Raw genomic sequence first — 14,273 nt, 5'->3', positions numbered from 1 at the left:
AATAAATGAGTAAATTGTCAAAATCGTCCCTAAGGCTTACAAATTGCCAAAATCGTCTATGAGTTAACGATATATTTTAACAGAGTTAGTGATTAAGATAAAAATGATACCAAAAAACGAAACCTTAGGAGTCCAGTTACAAAAATTTCTTATTTTGAATGCAGCTGACAAAAGTACACAAACTTTAGAGACGATTTTCACATTTTACTTTTATATTTATCACACATCATAAATGTAATAAATCACTTCCGAGACACATTATAAAATATTAGTCTATAAAGATTTACATTCTAACTTCTACATCATTTCAAAAATAATTGGTAAGTGTGGTTTAGTTCAAAAGCAAAGTGCTTACTTTTTTCTTCATACAAATAAATCGTAGACACAAATATAATCTCACCTATTTACATACTACTTAGAATTTTGTTCTTATTATTATAATCATGCCACAGTTAGAAAACTTGAAGGACCAAAAAGACTCCATTTGAAAAACTTTTTAAAACTAAGAACCAACTTGCAAATACTTATTTGCAAAAGCTTATGTAAACAAGGACCAAGTTGAATAAATAGGTTATTCTAAAGGACCAACTTAACAATATCAGGCCACTATAAATGAACAAACCCTAACACCTTTTACAATCGTAGATGGTTTCAACACCATTGCCGCCGCAGCACATCTCCAAACCCTAGATCTGATGCCGGAGCACTCTTAATGGGTATGTTCTTCGACGTCGTTTTCAAATCATTTATGCTACTGGTTTGTTCATGTTTTTTTTTTAAGTTTAATCGTTTTAGGGTTTAAAAAATGTGTAAATAAGTTCAGATCTTTATTTTTCTTCATGTATTGAAACTAATTTTCATTATTGTTATTTTTGTTTCAGTTGCTCTGGGGATTGTGGTTCAAAGGTCACTCTTAATTCTTATCTAACATGATATTTGAGCTTTTTATGTCACGGTGTATTACTATTTGTTAATAACAAAGGATTATGAAGGTAGTCTAGTCCACAAGCAACACTAATGTATATCTTGAGGCATTAGATCACATGAGACTAGTGTGTCCGAAGATTTGTGTTGCACGTGTGTCATGTGAGACCGTAATGACTCTAGATAGCCATTCGTGTTGCTCGTGGGCTGGCTTACCATCATAATCCTTTGTTTTATTGACCTATAGTCATATACCGTGATATAAATAGCTCAAGTATTATGTTGGTTAAGAGGTCCGATGTTATTGTTGATGAAAGTATTGTTAGAGCATCGTTTTTTGTACTTTGTAACTCTTGTATGAACGATTGTGTTTTTTTGTTTCAATTGTATCTTTGTAATGAAACCTGTGGGTGTTTGTTTTGTTGATGTTTGATGGTTCTTGAAATTCGTTGCACACACGTTTTTATCTGGCTAAAGTTATAGCTCATAAGTTTCAATGTAGTTTGGGTATCATGATTTATTTGTCAATTGTTAGACTGCGGGGTATGGTGGGCGGGGGTTGGGCTTGGGTTGGGGCATTTGTTGACACGTGGTTTGGGGTGGCAGACATGGGGCGACCCACATTTAAACAGGGTATGGTGGGGTATGGTGGGCGGGGGTTGGGCTTGGGTTGGGGCATTTGTTGACACGTGGTTTGGGGTGGCAGACATGGGGCGACCCACATTTAAACAGGGTATGGTGGGGCGGGGGTTGGGGGCGTGGGTTTGGTGGGCTTCGCTAGATCTGAGCCATTGATAGTTAAATCAACGGCTAGCCCAACGGCTTCTTTGGTTTGTCCAATTAGAGCCCGCCATGTCAGCTTGGCCAGACCGCCCCACGCCCGGCTTCAAACCCACGAAAAAGGGGCCACGCACAAACCCATGCCCACCTGGGGTGGTGGCTTGGGCGTTTTCAGCCCACCCACGCCCAAACCCCCGCCCCATACCCCGTTATTTTGAGCAATCAAACCCAAAATTTTGGACAATTCGTTTTCGGTTGGTTCTCGGTTCTTGTTCTTGGCCTTTCTCGGTTTTGGTCTCAGGTTTAGACAGACAAAACCCGATAAGAACTGAACTCGTTTAAATGGTTTTAGATTAGGGCAGTAAAATCACTTGACAACTGTGGTAGACATCCATATTTGTGCTGTAAGTTTGTAACCACAACAGATAAAAATTATGCGAACCGAATCGTTACCCAAATGGTCCAAAGAAACAAGATAAGAACTTGAGATTCAAGACTAAGTAATCAATTTTCATTAATGACCTTTAATCAGAAATGCTAATGCCTTTGATAGGCTTACAACCATCCTAAAATGAAAGAAACTAAGGCTATGTATTCATAAAGCCTCTTTGTGGGCGTTATGCGACACGTTGTGCTACGTCACACAGGAGCTTTATGGGGCGTTGTATCAGTATAGCTCGTGTTCATAAAGTCTCTACTCATCATTACCTAATTATTAATTTTCATTTTTATTATTAATTGGTCCATTTTTGAAAACAAACCTCCATACCGCCGCTATATCTATAACGCTGCATCCATTTTTTTTCCCTGTAACGCCGCCTGTCGTGATGTGGCGGGCACTATGGGGCGCTATGACCCAAAAAATCCCCACTTCGCGCCTCACTACACTCGACCTAAGGGAACAAAGCTGGTTGGGGAATTTTCTTGAACAATATAGTCTTTAAATGTTAATTGATACTAGACACTAGTTCTCGTAAAATGAATTTCAGTTTTATCCACAATATAATTACCCAAGACCGATCAATACAAGAAAGGCAAAATGCTGGTTGGGGAATTTTCTTGAACAATATAGTCTTTCCTACACAACATATAACCGTCTGATGTAAAAATCAATCAATTTTTGCATCAATTCAACGGGAAGGACACTGATAATTTAACGGTTAGAGCAGTTTTTGATGCGTGAGTATTGAGAGGGTTTCTGCTTCTGTTAAAAATGTGCATGCAAAAGTCTTAAAAAATAATTTGGATACAATCTTCATAATGGTAAGTATCGATTTAAGGTTTCTGTTTTGTAATTTCTAAAACGTTTGATGGGACAGATTGCTAACCAAAAGAGTTATGACCAATGTTTAGCTATAGCTCTAGGTTTGGTAGTGAACATGCCCTGTGTTGTTTAAGCATGGATCAGTAGAATCCTTGCACATGAAGTGAACATGCCCTATGTTGTTTAAGAGATAGCTAGTTAGACCAAGTAGAAAACCTATAGAAATAGAGTGGTTCGCACCAATTCTCAAGGATAGAGCATTCAGTCGCGAAGCTTGAAATTTCTGACGAACTGGGTCGAAAACGTATATACCAAAAAATTTCTATAGAACCAGTGGTTCGAAAACGTATATACTCAAAAAATTTTATACGAAAACCACATATATTACACCACTGAGCGAAAAGTTCGGGAGGTCCCCCCCCCCCCCCGGGGGCCCTTTCTGACCTGCGCCAATGAGTGCATTCACATCCTCTGAAGGGTTTTTCATATTATAGAAAGTGGTTGTGAGTGTTGGAAAGAGAAAATGTCAGTGTTTAATGTTTATCTGTATATTTGAGGGGACACTGTTCACCATGTATAATTTTTAATATATTTTAAAAGTGGTTGTGAGTTGAGGAGGGAGAAAACATAATGATAAAAGTATAAAAGAAAATATTATTTAATTAAAATAAGAGAGAAAATATAGTTGTTTTAACGTAGTTATATTATAGAAAATGATAGATATAATGTGAATTTAGAGTCTCAAAGTCCAAACTCATACATGCATTTTTATCAAACCAATGTGTGTCAACAAGCCTTTTCTCCAATGACATTGTTGAAATCCACTCAACTACATGACGAAGATTCAAATTCCATTATAGATATTGAGTGGATTGTAGATTGTGTAAATTTAGGAAGTATGTATCACCTTTCTAAAAAAATCAAACCAATGTGTGCATAACTAACTATTGCAATTGGTGAACTATAGTTTCTCAATTCATTCTAGTCCTCGAGATCGATGTATATGGTCATAGTGGATGCCATGATGTATTGAATATTTTGTCACTTATAAACTTATGTATGATTTATAATACTATTATAACAATTATACCAAGTAAATCTCACAAACAATAAGACTATTTGATGGAGGAAATATATTTTATTTATTTAAAATTCAAATTTCCTATTTTATCTTTTTACTTGTTTTTCAGTTTTTTTAGTTTGATTATTGTAAAGAAAACCTTTAGGTTTCTTTGAACCATTCGGTTCCAAGTCTTTGAATGAATTATTGTGTTTGAGTCATTTGATTGCACGCGAAACTGCAGCAGGTGGTATCAGAGCTTTGGTTATTCAAAAGGCTCTACATGGAGGAAGATGCTTGTCTGATCGTAGATTCGCCGACAGAGGCAAGAGGCAACGGCAGAAGTATGTTTGTTTCACGTACTCGTGGTGAAATCGACGTCCTGTTCGTAGATCCGTCGACCGAGGCAACGGCTGAGTTGATTCCGACCCATGGGATCTGAAGATCAAACGACTTCGACAACGAGTCCGAGATCTTGAAGAGATCCAACGGCTCCGACAACGAGTCCGTGATCTTGCAGAGATCAAACGAATCCACCAACGAGTCCGATCTTGAGTTACAACGGAAGAGGCACGTTAAGGAAACCGAATCGGGATCCATCGTCCGGGACGATGTGAACGAGGAAGAGGAGCATCCTTTCGGCCATATCCAACCTCGGTTCTACGAGCCGATCTATCAAGAGTGTTTGTCGGAAGACAAACCCGTATTTGATGAAGACGAGATTGAACCCGATGACGAAGAACGTTCGTTTGTGCAGGAGGTTCTAAGCGGAATTATTGTTCAAGATGATAAACAAATGAAAAACAAAGACGATATTGATCGTGATGCTAGGCATGATGCCATGGTGGTCGTTGGTTGTGAAACGGTGGTCAAGGGTGGTCATACGCTATCCATGGATCACACTAAATTATTGTCGGTTAGTTTGGTAAATTTGAATATTATCGATTTCATAAAGCTATCTCCTAGAAAGGTGGGGATTCAAAGTGGAAACGATTACAAGTTTTGTGGAAATGGTTGGGTTGCCATAGATAATAATCTGGTTTCTATAGATAAGATTATTATGCATGATGAGGTTAAATGTTTGCCACCCAAACATGAGACATACACACTCATTAAAAAAAATGGGGATTACGTGGAACCTTCTCATGCAAATAATGATAAAGTGGACATGGGCTTATTTGTGAATGCATTTTTTTACCAACAACAATCATCTAGTAGATTGTGGACTACAAGATCAGATGGTAAGAAACGATTGCGAGGGGCCCATTACTACTACTTTGGTTGAGATTAATTCACTGACTTCAAAAATTGCCATAATAAATTGTTTAGTTGGAGTTGAATTGTTTGAGCGGGTCAAATCTGTAGCGAACAACAAACATCCCGATGTTCCCTTTGATCCAGGTGGTACAAGTGCGGAGTCAGGCGAAACGATTCGTAAAGTTGAGCTGTTTAGATGGGTCGTGATGATAATAAATCGGAATTGGGTTGATGTTCCTTTTGATCCGGGTGGCTTTGGTTCGAAGATAAAACTCAAGGACGATTTTTTTTGAAGAGGGTGAGTATGATGCAGGGCATATCTTTTATTTATTTAAAATTCAAATTTCCTATTTTATCTTTTTACTTGTTTAGTATAAGTAGGGTATCTAGAGTTTATTGTTTTTCAGTTATTTTAGTTTGATTATTGTAAAGAAAACCTTTAGGTTTCTTTGAACCATTGGGTTCCAAGTCTTTGAATGAATTATTGTGTTTGAGCCATTTGATTGCACGCGAAACTGCATCACTATTGGTAGGATCTATGAAGGGTGAGATGTAAGCAAATCTTACCTCTATCCTTAATGACAGAGACTCAGAGAGACACCCGACCCCAATAACAAAATGAGTGGTGAAAGAGTGGCATAGTAAAAATAGAAACAAGTAAAACATGACATACCAACATTTAGACCCACATACAAGAATATTGTCACATGAAACCCCTAAAGTCCTTAACCCTAGTCTTATGTCTATATGCACTCCTATCTTGGACCACGTCCTCAGAGAGGTGTAACTCTAGCAAATCATGCCTAATCTACTCATCGCAAATTAGTTTGGGTTTACCTCTACTTCTCCTTCCTTTCACATTTATGGTTTCTATTGCTCTATCTAGCACCGTTGTATGTCTCTTCACATGTTCAAACCATCTTGATCTCCCCTCTTTAATATTATCCGCTATACTAGCCACTCCTAACTTTCCCTAAAAACCCCAGTTCTTACCCGGTCTAACATTGTGTGCCACACATTCATCTCAGCATCCGCATCTCTGTTACCTCCATTTTGCATGCATGTGTTTTCTTAATGGCTCAACATTTGGTCCCGTATGTATGATTTACAATGTATCACTAAAATGAAAGGATTAGGAGAGCACGTCTAAGTAGCTTAAAGGGAAAATAAGTGTTGGGAATTTTAGGTATCCGTTTTAATTTATAAAATCCAATTTTATATTATTAATAACTCTTTATTATTTAATTCAGATGCAGAAGCGTAATAAAACACAAACACGGATAAAACAATCTCACCAGCGATCCAGTTACTGTTTATTTAGATAATTATATATATACACACAACAATAGCAGGTCTAGGGTTATACCTTGATGAAAATCAAAGACTCGCATGATGGATGCAATGAACGACTCCGTTAGAAAACAAAACCACAATATCTCCAAGATCCCCATGAGAACCCATGTGCGAGACGGATCCGACCTAAGTCACCAAAGCACGAAATAGCAGATGATAGAGGTTGAAGTGCGTTGGCATGGTGCGGCGGTGGTGGCGGGGTGGTGCGGTGGTGGTCAGGCGGCAGAGGCCAACGAAGGTGGCCGGCCAGTTGACGAAGGACAGCGACGACGGCGATGATGCGACGGGGGAGAGAGGAGGCTAAGGTAGTGTTTGGTATGAAGGAATGAGAGGTGGAATGGAATGAATGATTACGAGGGAATGAAGAAAATGGTTTTTGGTTGGTCAATGGAATGGAATCACCTATTCCAAAAGGCATTCCATTCCTTCAAAATCATTCATTCCACCCTCCATGTTTTTTTTCCATTCCATCCCCCTTGCACCATTCATCAACAACACCACAACCACCACCTTCGCCACAACCCACCACCACCCACCACCGACGCCATCGCCGCCACCTGCCACCAACTCACCCCGACAACCACCGCCACCGCCGCCACTCACTCGCCACCGTTATCACCCACAACTGCGACCAACCGCCAACGCCACTCGCCGCCTCCGCCCACCACCATCGTCGACACCACCACCACCACCACTGCCACCACCAACCGCCGCCGCCACCAACCGCCACCTCTGTTGCCACCCACCATCAACGGCCACCTTGCCGCCACCGCCACTCGTCGTCACCGCCGCACCGCCACTCGCCGCCACCACCACCACCCATCGCCGCCACCGACACCCACCACCGCCACCTATAACCACCCACAATCACTACCACCAACACCACTCACCGCTGATTTTGTTACTCCGTTTTTCTTGTACCGAACAATACACAATAATAATTCATTCCATTCACACATGGTAACTAAACATGACATGGAATGGTAATGATCCATTGCATTCCCTCGTCCATTCCATTACCTCGTCTATTCCTTTCCTTCGTCTATTCCATTACCCCATACCAAACAAACCCTAAGGTAGCGTTTGGTATGAAGGAATGGAATGGATCATTCTAATGGAATGAAAAGAAACATGTTTGGTTATCATGTGGTAATGGAATGGAGCATTCCAAAGGAATGTAACTCCTTCCAAATATAATAATTTTCATTCCTTGGTATGTAGATGTTTTTTTTCCATTCCTTCAAGGAATGGAAAGAAATATGTTATTATTATTATTATTATTATTATTATTATTATTATTATTATTATTATTATTAATATTCATACTAATATTAATATATATAAAAAATCTATTATTAATTTTGTAGGATCGATGTTCTGACCCGAATGAGTCGTTCAGAGGAGTTTTACTCTGTTTCAGGTGCGGAAAACAAGAAACGAAGGTAGAAACAGTTGATTCTTCACTAATAACACTGATTGTATTGATATGACAACGATTACAGCTCAATCTTCACACCGGCAGCACTTCGGTATGGAATACAAGGACTGGATACTGATTTCGCCTATGGGACCCCTATATATACTATTTAGATTTCGCCCATATGTACACATGACCATAGGAGCGAAATCAGCTAGTCTGATTTCGCTTGAACTCACACCCATGACCCTATGAGCGAAATCAGCTCCTTAAACACATATACTCTCCTATTTTCTCGTAAATCGTGCCCTAATCTATACAAAGCAATCTAAGACTCGATACAAGACGAAGTCGATAGATGCATGCACCAACAGACTCCCCCTCAGATGTTGACGAGTCGACTATCGAGCCATGACAATGCCGTGTCTTCACTTCTTCAATCTTGATATGTCTCTGGGCTTCTCTCTCTGACTTCATCAACAGACTCCCCCTAACAGTTTGCTGGCATTTCTTTGTTCTTCAGTAGCATCTGTATCAGGATCGTTGTCTGGCTTTCCATCTCACTACTTTTCAGGATCAATTAGCCTGGCTCTTCATGTTCCAAGATCGTTGCTTGACTTTAACTTTGATCACAGAATCGAAACCTGGCTTTCTTCAATCAGAGTCCTCAGGTATCGTAACCTGTTTCTCATCTAGATTAGATCTCAGGATCGAATGACCTGGCTCAACTTGACCTGCAAAAGCTCTACCTCAAAGTAAGTTTTACACATTTAACAATTCAAACACATGCACCAACATTCTGATATAATCAGATGACTCCCTCTCAAAAACATATGCATCAACAAACATTCTTTCTCAGAATATAAATGTATGCACCAACACTGACTCCTCCTCAAAAATAACTCTTCTTTGATGAATCATTCAGTTGATATAAAACATATTTTGACATTCAAAACACACTCCCCCTCACAACAATGTCATCATGTTTAGCACTCGGAATTTTGAAAATCAGCTTTCCGATATCAATTGTCGAAAATCTTTTTGACTTTTTCAAAATTTATGCTAAAACACACACAAAATCTTTTTGGATTTTCTGAAAGAAAGTAAATGACACCACTTGGAAATACATAGAAGAATGTAGAAATGAAATATTTACAGACAATATTTTTGTGAGTTTGCGTCAGGGGATCATATCAGATTATGAGACATATCGCTAACACCGTTAAGCTACATTTCATATTCAGTTCTAAACAATTCACCTAGATTGTCATTATATTTGTCCACTTAAATTTTCACACAAAGTTCAATTGATCCGAGATATGCAATTAATGTTTTAAGCTGTTGAACTTATTCGTGTGTCCCATTACTTGAATATACTCCCGTATCCAGATCCCAATATTCAGTCTTACAGGTGAGTATACCACAGATGATATCTTTTCAGGGTTAGATACGAGGGCCGTGAGAGCTCAGGTCGATACTTCCGTATACGCAAAGAGATGACGGATTCGACTTTTCAGTGTGTCCCCTTTAGAGGATCTTTTTGATTTCAACAGCAGCGACTATCAATTTTATTGTTTCATCAGCTTGCTGAGGGCGATGCTATGTTACAAGCATTTGCAGAAAGCAATATCCGGGGACTAGGTCAGTACTTCCATACAGCAGAAGTCCCGGGATAATACCCCAGATATCACTGAGCATAAAGACCTAGTATCTCAGAATAAGGGACCTTTCAAACAAGATTTCAGGGGTTACCTATATATCCAAGATGTTGTTACCCACTGAATAAGCAAGTTCGAATTTTTTAGGTTTATATCTCGTCACAATTTACTGAATGTGTAAAAACCTACCGACACGTCCATAGTAAGATTGTTTATCACATTTTTAACTCTCCAATTCTTTAGCATGTTGTGACAGTCCACTGATGTACTATCATTTCCTCTTTTTTACAACAAAACTCATTTTTGATTTTATCATGTTTTTGTCTTTTTCAATTTTTCTAATGTTTTTGGATTTTCTGAAAAATTCTACCCCCCCTAAAATGCAAACACATTAGAGAAAATATGAAAACAACTAAGCTCTTGACCTAATTGAAAAACAAAATTATACAGAAACTTTGACAACTGACATCGAATCGCATCAAATCGCCATTCACTAAGCATAAACAATCAGAACTCCCCCTTTCAACAAACCATTTTCTCATTTAGATCTAAAAACACTTAAGTTTGTTTTAATCAAAATGATTTTTCTGGAAAATGAGTTTGTGTTAACCACTTGAAGGTTTATCACTTGTAAAATCAGGGTTATGGTTCATCATCTTGTCAGTTTTATCAAATGTAGTAAATCAAGTACAACTTAATGTCCCTGATTTACCGTTTGCAATTAAGCAACCTCTTTACCACTTGTAAAAATAACCACTTGTAAGAACACAAACAATACCAACTGTACATATAACTAACCAATACCAACTGTAGGAATGTTATGTCTACATGCATCATTTTACCAATCAGGATGCCGATTCCTGCTTCACACTTACCAACCTGGAAGCTCCGGCGTAGTCCTTTACCTGAAAAAATTTTAACAACTTTCAAAAACTTTCGTAGAATCATATCAAAAACATGAATGATGCCGATTCCTGATCCACGATATAAACTTGGGATCTCCGGCATAGTCCTAAGACTATTAAGGGAAACAAACTTCCATCCAAGTCTTCTCAGACTTAATGGCTTTTAGTTCTTGTGCAGTGGGGTTGTAAGTTGCCTTTTTAGTTGCGTAAAAATCTTTAACTCCCTTTGCTTTCCCACTCAACATTTTCCCAAAAATTTTCTTAACACTTCCATTGAATGTTTTCTCGACATCAAACTTAGTTTTCTCGTTGTAAAACTGATTCGAGATTTCAACTTTACCAACCTTTTGTTTAACCTCTTCAAATTTCAGTGATGGAAACTCATCATCATTCACTGAAATTTTCACCTCAACTTGTGGCTCTTTTGGCTTTATGGAACCAGATTCATCGCCGACCTTATCATCAACCTTCTTAACAACCCACATTTGGTTGTCTTTCTCTTTCTTTTTATAAAAATTCTTTTTCGAACACTCACCAACCTCATAAGTTGAATTTTCAAAAACTTTAAATTTTTCGGTCGGTGGTTCTACATCAACAACTTTTTCTTTCAATTTTTTAGAAACTCCCTGTTTTGTCTTGACGTTTTTCGGACAGTTCCATGCAATGTGACCAGCTTCATTGCATCTGTAACAGGTTCGAGTTTCCTTTGGATGCGACACTATAGTTCCATTCCTTCTCTTCTCAGCAAGAAACTCCTGGTTTGACTGTCTCCAGAACGGTTTCTTCTGTTCCTCTTCAGCACTTCCACCTGAAACAAATTCTGTTTTTGATTTAGAATTTTTCTCATTTTTATGATTTTCTGGTGGAATAAATCCTAAACCTTTCTTTTTGTAGCTACGATTTTGGTTAGTTTTTTTTTGAAAACCAGAACTAGAATTGTAACCTTTTTTCTTGTTTAAACGTTGTTGAACTCTTGAAGTGTATTTTTTAGGTTTTCCAATAAGATTTAAATTTTTTATTTCAGAAATATTGATTTCTGTCATTTTGAAAACCTTTTTGATCATTTCAAATCTGACACTTCTTATTGGATACTCTTTGTCAGAGTATAATTTGTCAGAATCATTTAAAGTGTATGCGACTTCAAATGTTTCATCATCCAAATTTGCCTTTGATAACATAAATTCTTTACTGTAAGCCTTTTTGACCGACGACTTTGGACTGTTGACTGATGAATTTGACCCTCCAGACTCAGACTTAGACTCGGACTCCTCATCAGTATCCAACACCTGATCGACCACCTTTTTGATTAACTCAGACTCATGATCAGTGTCAGACGAAGTAAATGTGACGTCAATGTTTTCCGATAATTCATCAGTTGTGTTGGTTTAGCTTTATATTGAATGCTTTTGCAAGTTGCTCCTCTTTTGGTTTTCTAGGAGAATACCCTTCCCAAATCGGAGGCGGACACTTGTTATAGCTAACAGTCGGTTTCTTACCATTATCTTTCTTTTTCTTCGGCTTCTCGTCTTGACAAGCTTCCAAACCTGCAACAGTTGGGTAAATACGATCAATGAGATAATCAGAACTAGAATAACTTTGTAACAAACGTCTAATTCTCTCATTCTGGATTTTTTCTGTCTCCAACTCTTGCTTCCACTTAGCACTTTCTTTGATGTAGAAATTTATGGCTTTCTGTTTTGACATCATAACAACATTCATCTGTGACAACCCTCACTAAATCAGGTATCCGTACGACTTAATTAATAATTAATTACTGCTTAATTACTGTGCTTACCTGAACTTGTGGATAAACTGCTACTTGAATGCTGATACATGTATTTACTTGCATCATACTTTACTTACTGTCACTCCATGTTTTGCTTACAGCACCCTAGTGACAACCTTGATGCACCAAAAGCACAGTAGCGCAATAAACGGATAACCTATTAAACATGCTGATATAGCCAGCACCAGGCATGCACTGCCTCTAAGGCCTGTAAGAAGCCAGAAATAGTTACTACACTAGTGGTGAGTGTAGGGATACAAGGATTGTAGAACTGCGTCACTAGGAATAAGTTACAGTGACCGGATGTGCCTAAAACGTACTCTAAGTACAAATTCAGCACTTTAACCAAAAATTCAGCACTTGGTTAACTAATGAAGTGCCAAAACATGAGGAAAATATTACTAGAAACTTTCCAAAGTGTCGGGAATAAGTTGTGTCACTAAAAATTAAGATAACGACACTTTAAAGCTTTGTTAAACGCTTTAACGGATTACTATCCAACCGAACAACCGGACTATACCCGGAACATAAAAATATTGCCATATACATTGTTTATCTTTTTCTGAGCCAGTTAGGGTCCCTGAATACCCTAACACCCGCTATAACGCATGACACACTAGTAACCGGGTTAATCCCTAAACTAACTTAACTAACCTAACTATATACTAACTAAATGGTTGGAAATGAACCAAGACCCCCCCCCCCTTAACCAAACCGTCCCCAAGAGGGACACCTCATGTCCTATTTTGATTAAACTAATCACTTATGTCTAATATCTAAGAGACATTGCATCCAATGGTTAATGAACTTGATAATTGTCTATAAGAACAAGACTTAGTACCACATATCATTCGCACTCACAACTCACCATCAAAACACACACTCTCTCTCTCTCTCTCTCTCTCAAAGAGCTACGACCGAACACCCCCATAATCATACATCCATCTTTCAATTTCCATCAAGCTATTTCAAGGACATTCAAGTGTTAAGGATCACATACGAGGAGGCTTGGTGCATTCGGGACTCGAAGGACCTCATCTCATTGCTTTTATCCACTCATTTTGCGTCTAGAATCTTCCCTAGCCTCGAGTTAGTAGTAAGTTGCTATAAACGCACTCTCAAACTATTTTAAAGTGGTTAAAACGTTATGTGACGGTTAAAATTCATGAACATGCAAAATGATATGAAAAAGTCTACTAAAAATACTAAAAATGATGGTTAAAAGCTAGATTGTTGTGTAAATCTTGTAGGATTTGTTTTGTGCAATTATTTGGGCCCGATCTATGTTGTGGTAGCTCGGATCATCGTTTAACCCGGATTGGTCATGATCATGGATCATGACATAGAGCTTGTTTAAGTGTAACAAGGGTTAAGTGATGAAACTCTACCACACGAGAAACTTGAACTTGTGTAAAAACGATTTTACTTACGAAATAGTGTTTAAAACTAGTAGATCTACGGATCTACAAGCGGTATTTTCAAAGGACCGAGTGTCAAAGAAATCATATTTTCTAAAGCCGGATCTTAGATGAACAAGAATGATTTTTAAACACACAAGTGTGTAAACACTTGTGTAACACTAAGTTTCGACAAAGAACTAGTTTTGTCAATTTTTACAAGAAGTTGTAAAGATAGAATTTCTTTAAAAGCAAGGTTTTTACGAAACCGGATTGATATATGTAAAGATCCACTAAAAGTAATAGGATTTACTTCATAGTTTTGGAAAAACTACAAGTTCATGTGATTCTTGCGATTTACATATTTATTGACTAGTTTGTTGCTTTGAACATTGTTTTGATTGAATGAGAAAATTGTTGGTTTGATTTATAAAAGAAAATGATACGCTTGAAAGCGTGGCCACCTCCAGTT

At 38.1% G+C, this 14,273-nt stretch overlaps 1 long non-coding RNA gene across 1 annotated transcript; it reads left to right on the top strand.

The window, feature by feature from the left end:
* Window positions 1–610: 610 nt before the first annotated feature.
* LOC110908399 lies at window positions 611–1,369 on the top strand. The gene is made up of 2 exons (XR_002574584.2): window positions 611–716; window positions 882–1,369. It is a non-coding gene; the product is annotated as an uncharacterized LOC110908399 (long non-coding RNA).
* Window positions 1,370–14,273: the final 12,904 nt, after the last annotated feature.

The sequence above is a fragment of the Helianthus annuus genome, chromosome 14 (genome assembly GCF_002127325.2).
Source record: "Helianthus annuus cultivar XRQ/B chromosome 14, HanXRQr2.0-SUNRISE, whole genome shotgun sequence".
In the NCBI taxonomy this organism is placed as follows: domain Eukaryota; kingdom Viridiplantae; phylum Streptophyta; class Magnoliopsida; order Asterales; family Asteraceae; genus Helianthus; species Helianthus annuus.
Note: the sequence above shows the minus strand (reverse complement) of the source record. Positions and strands in the feature narration are given on the sequence as shown.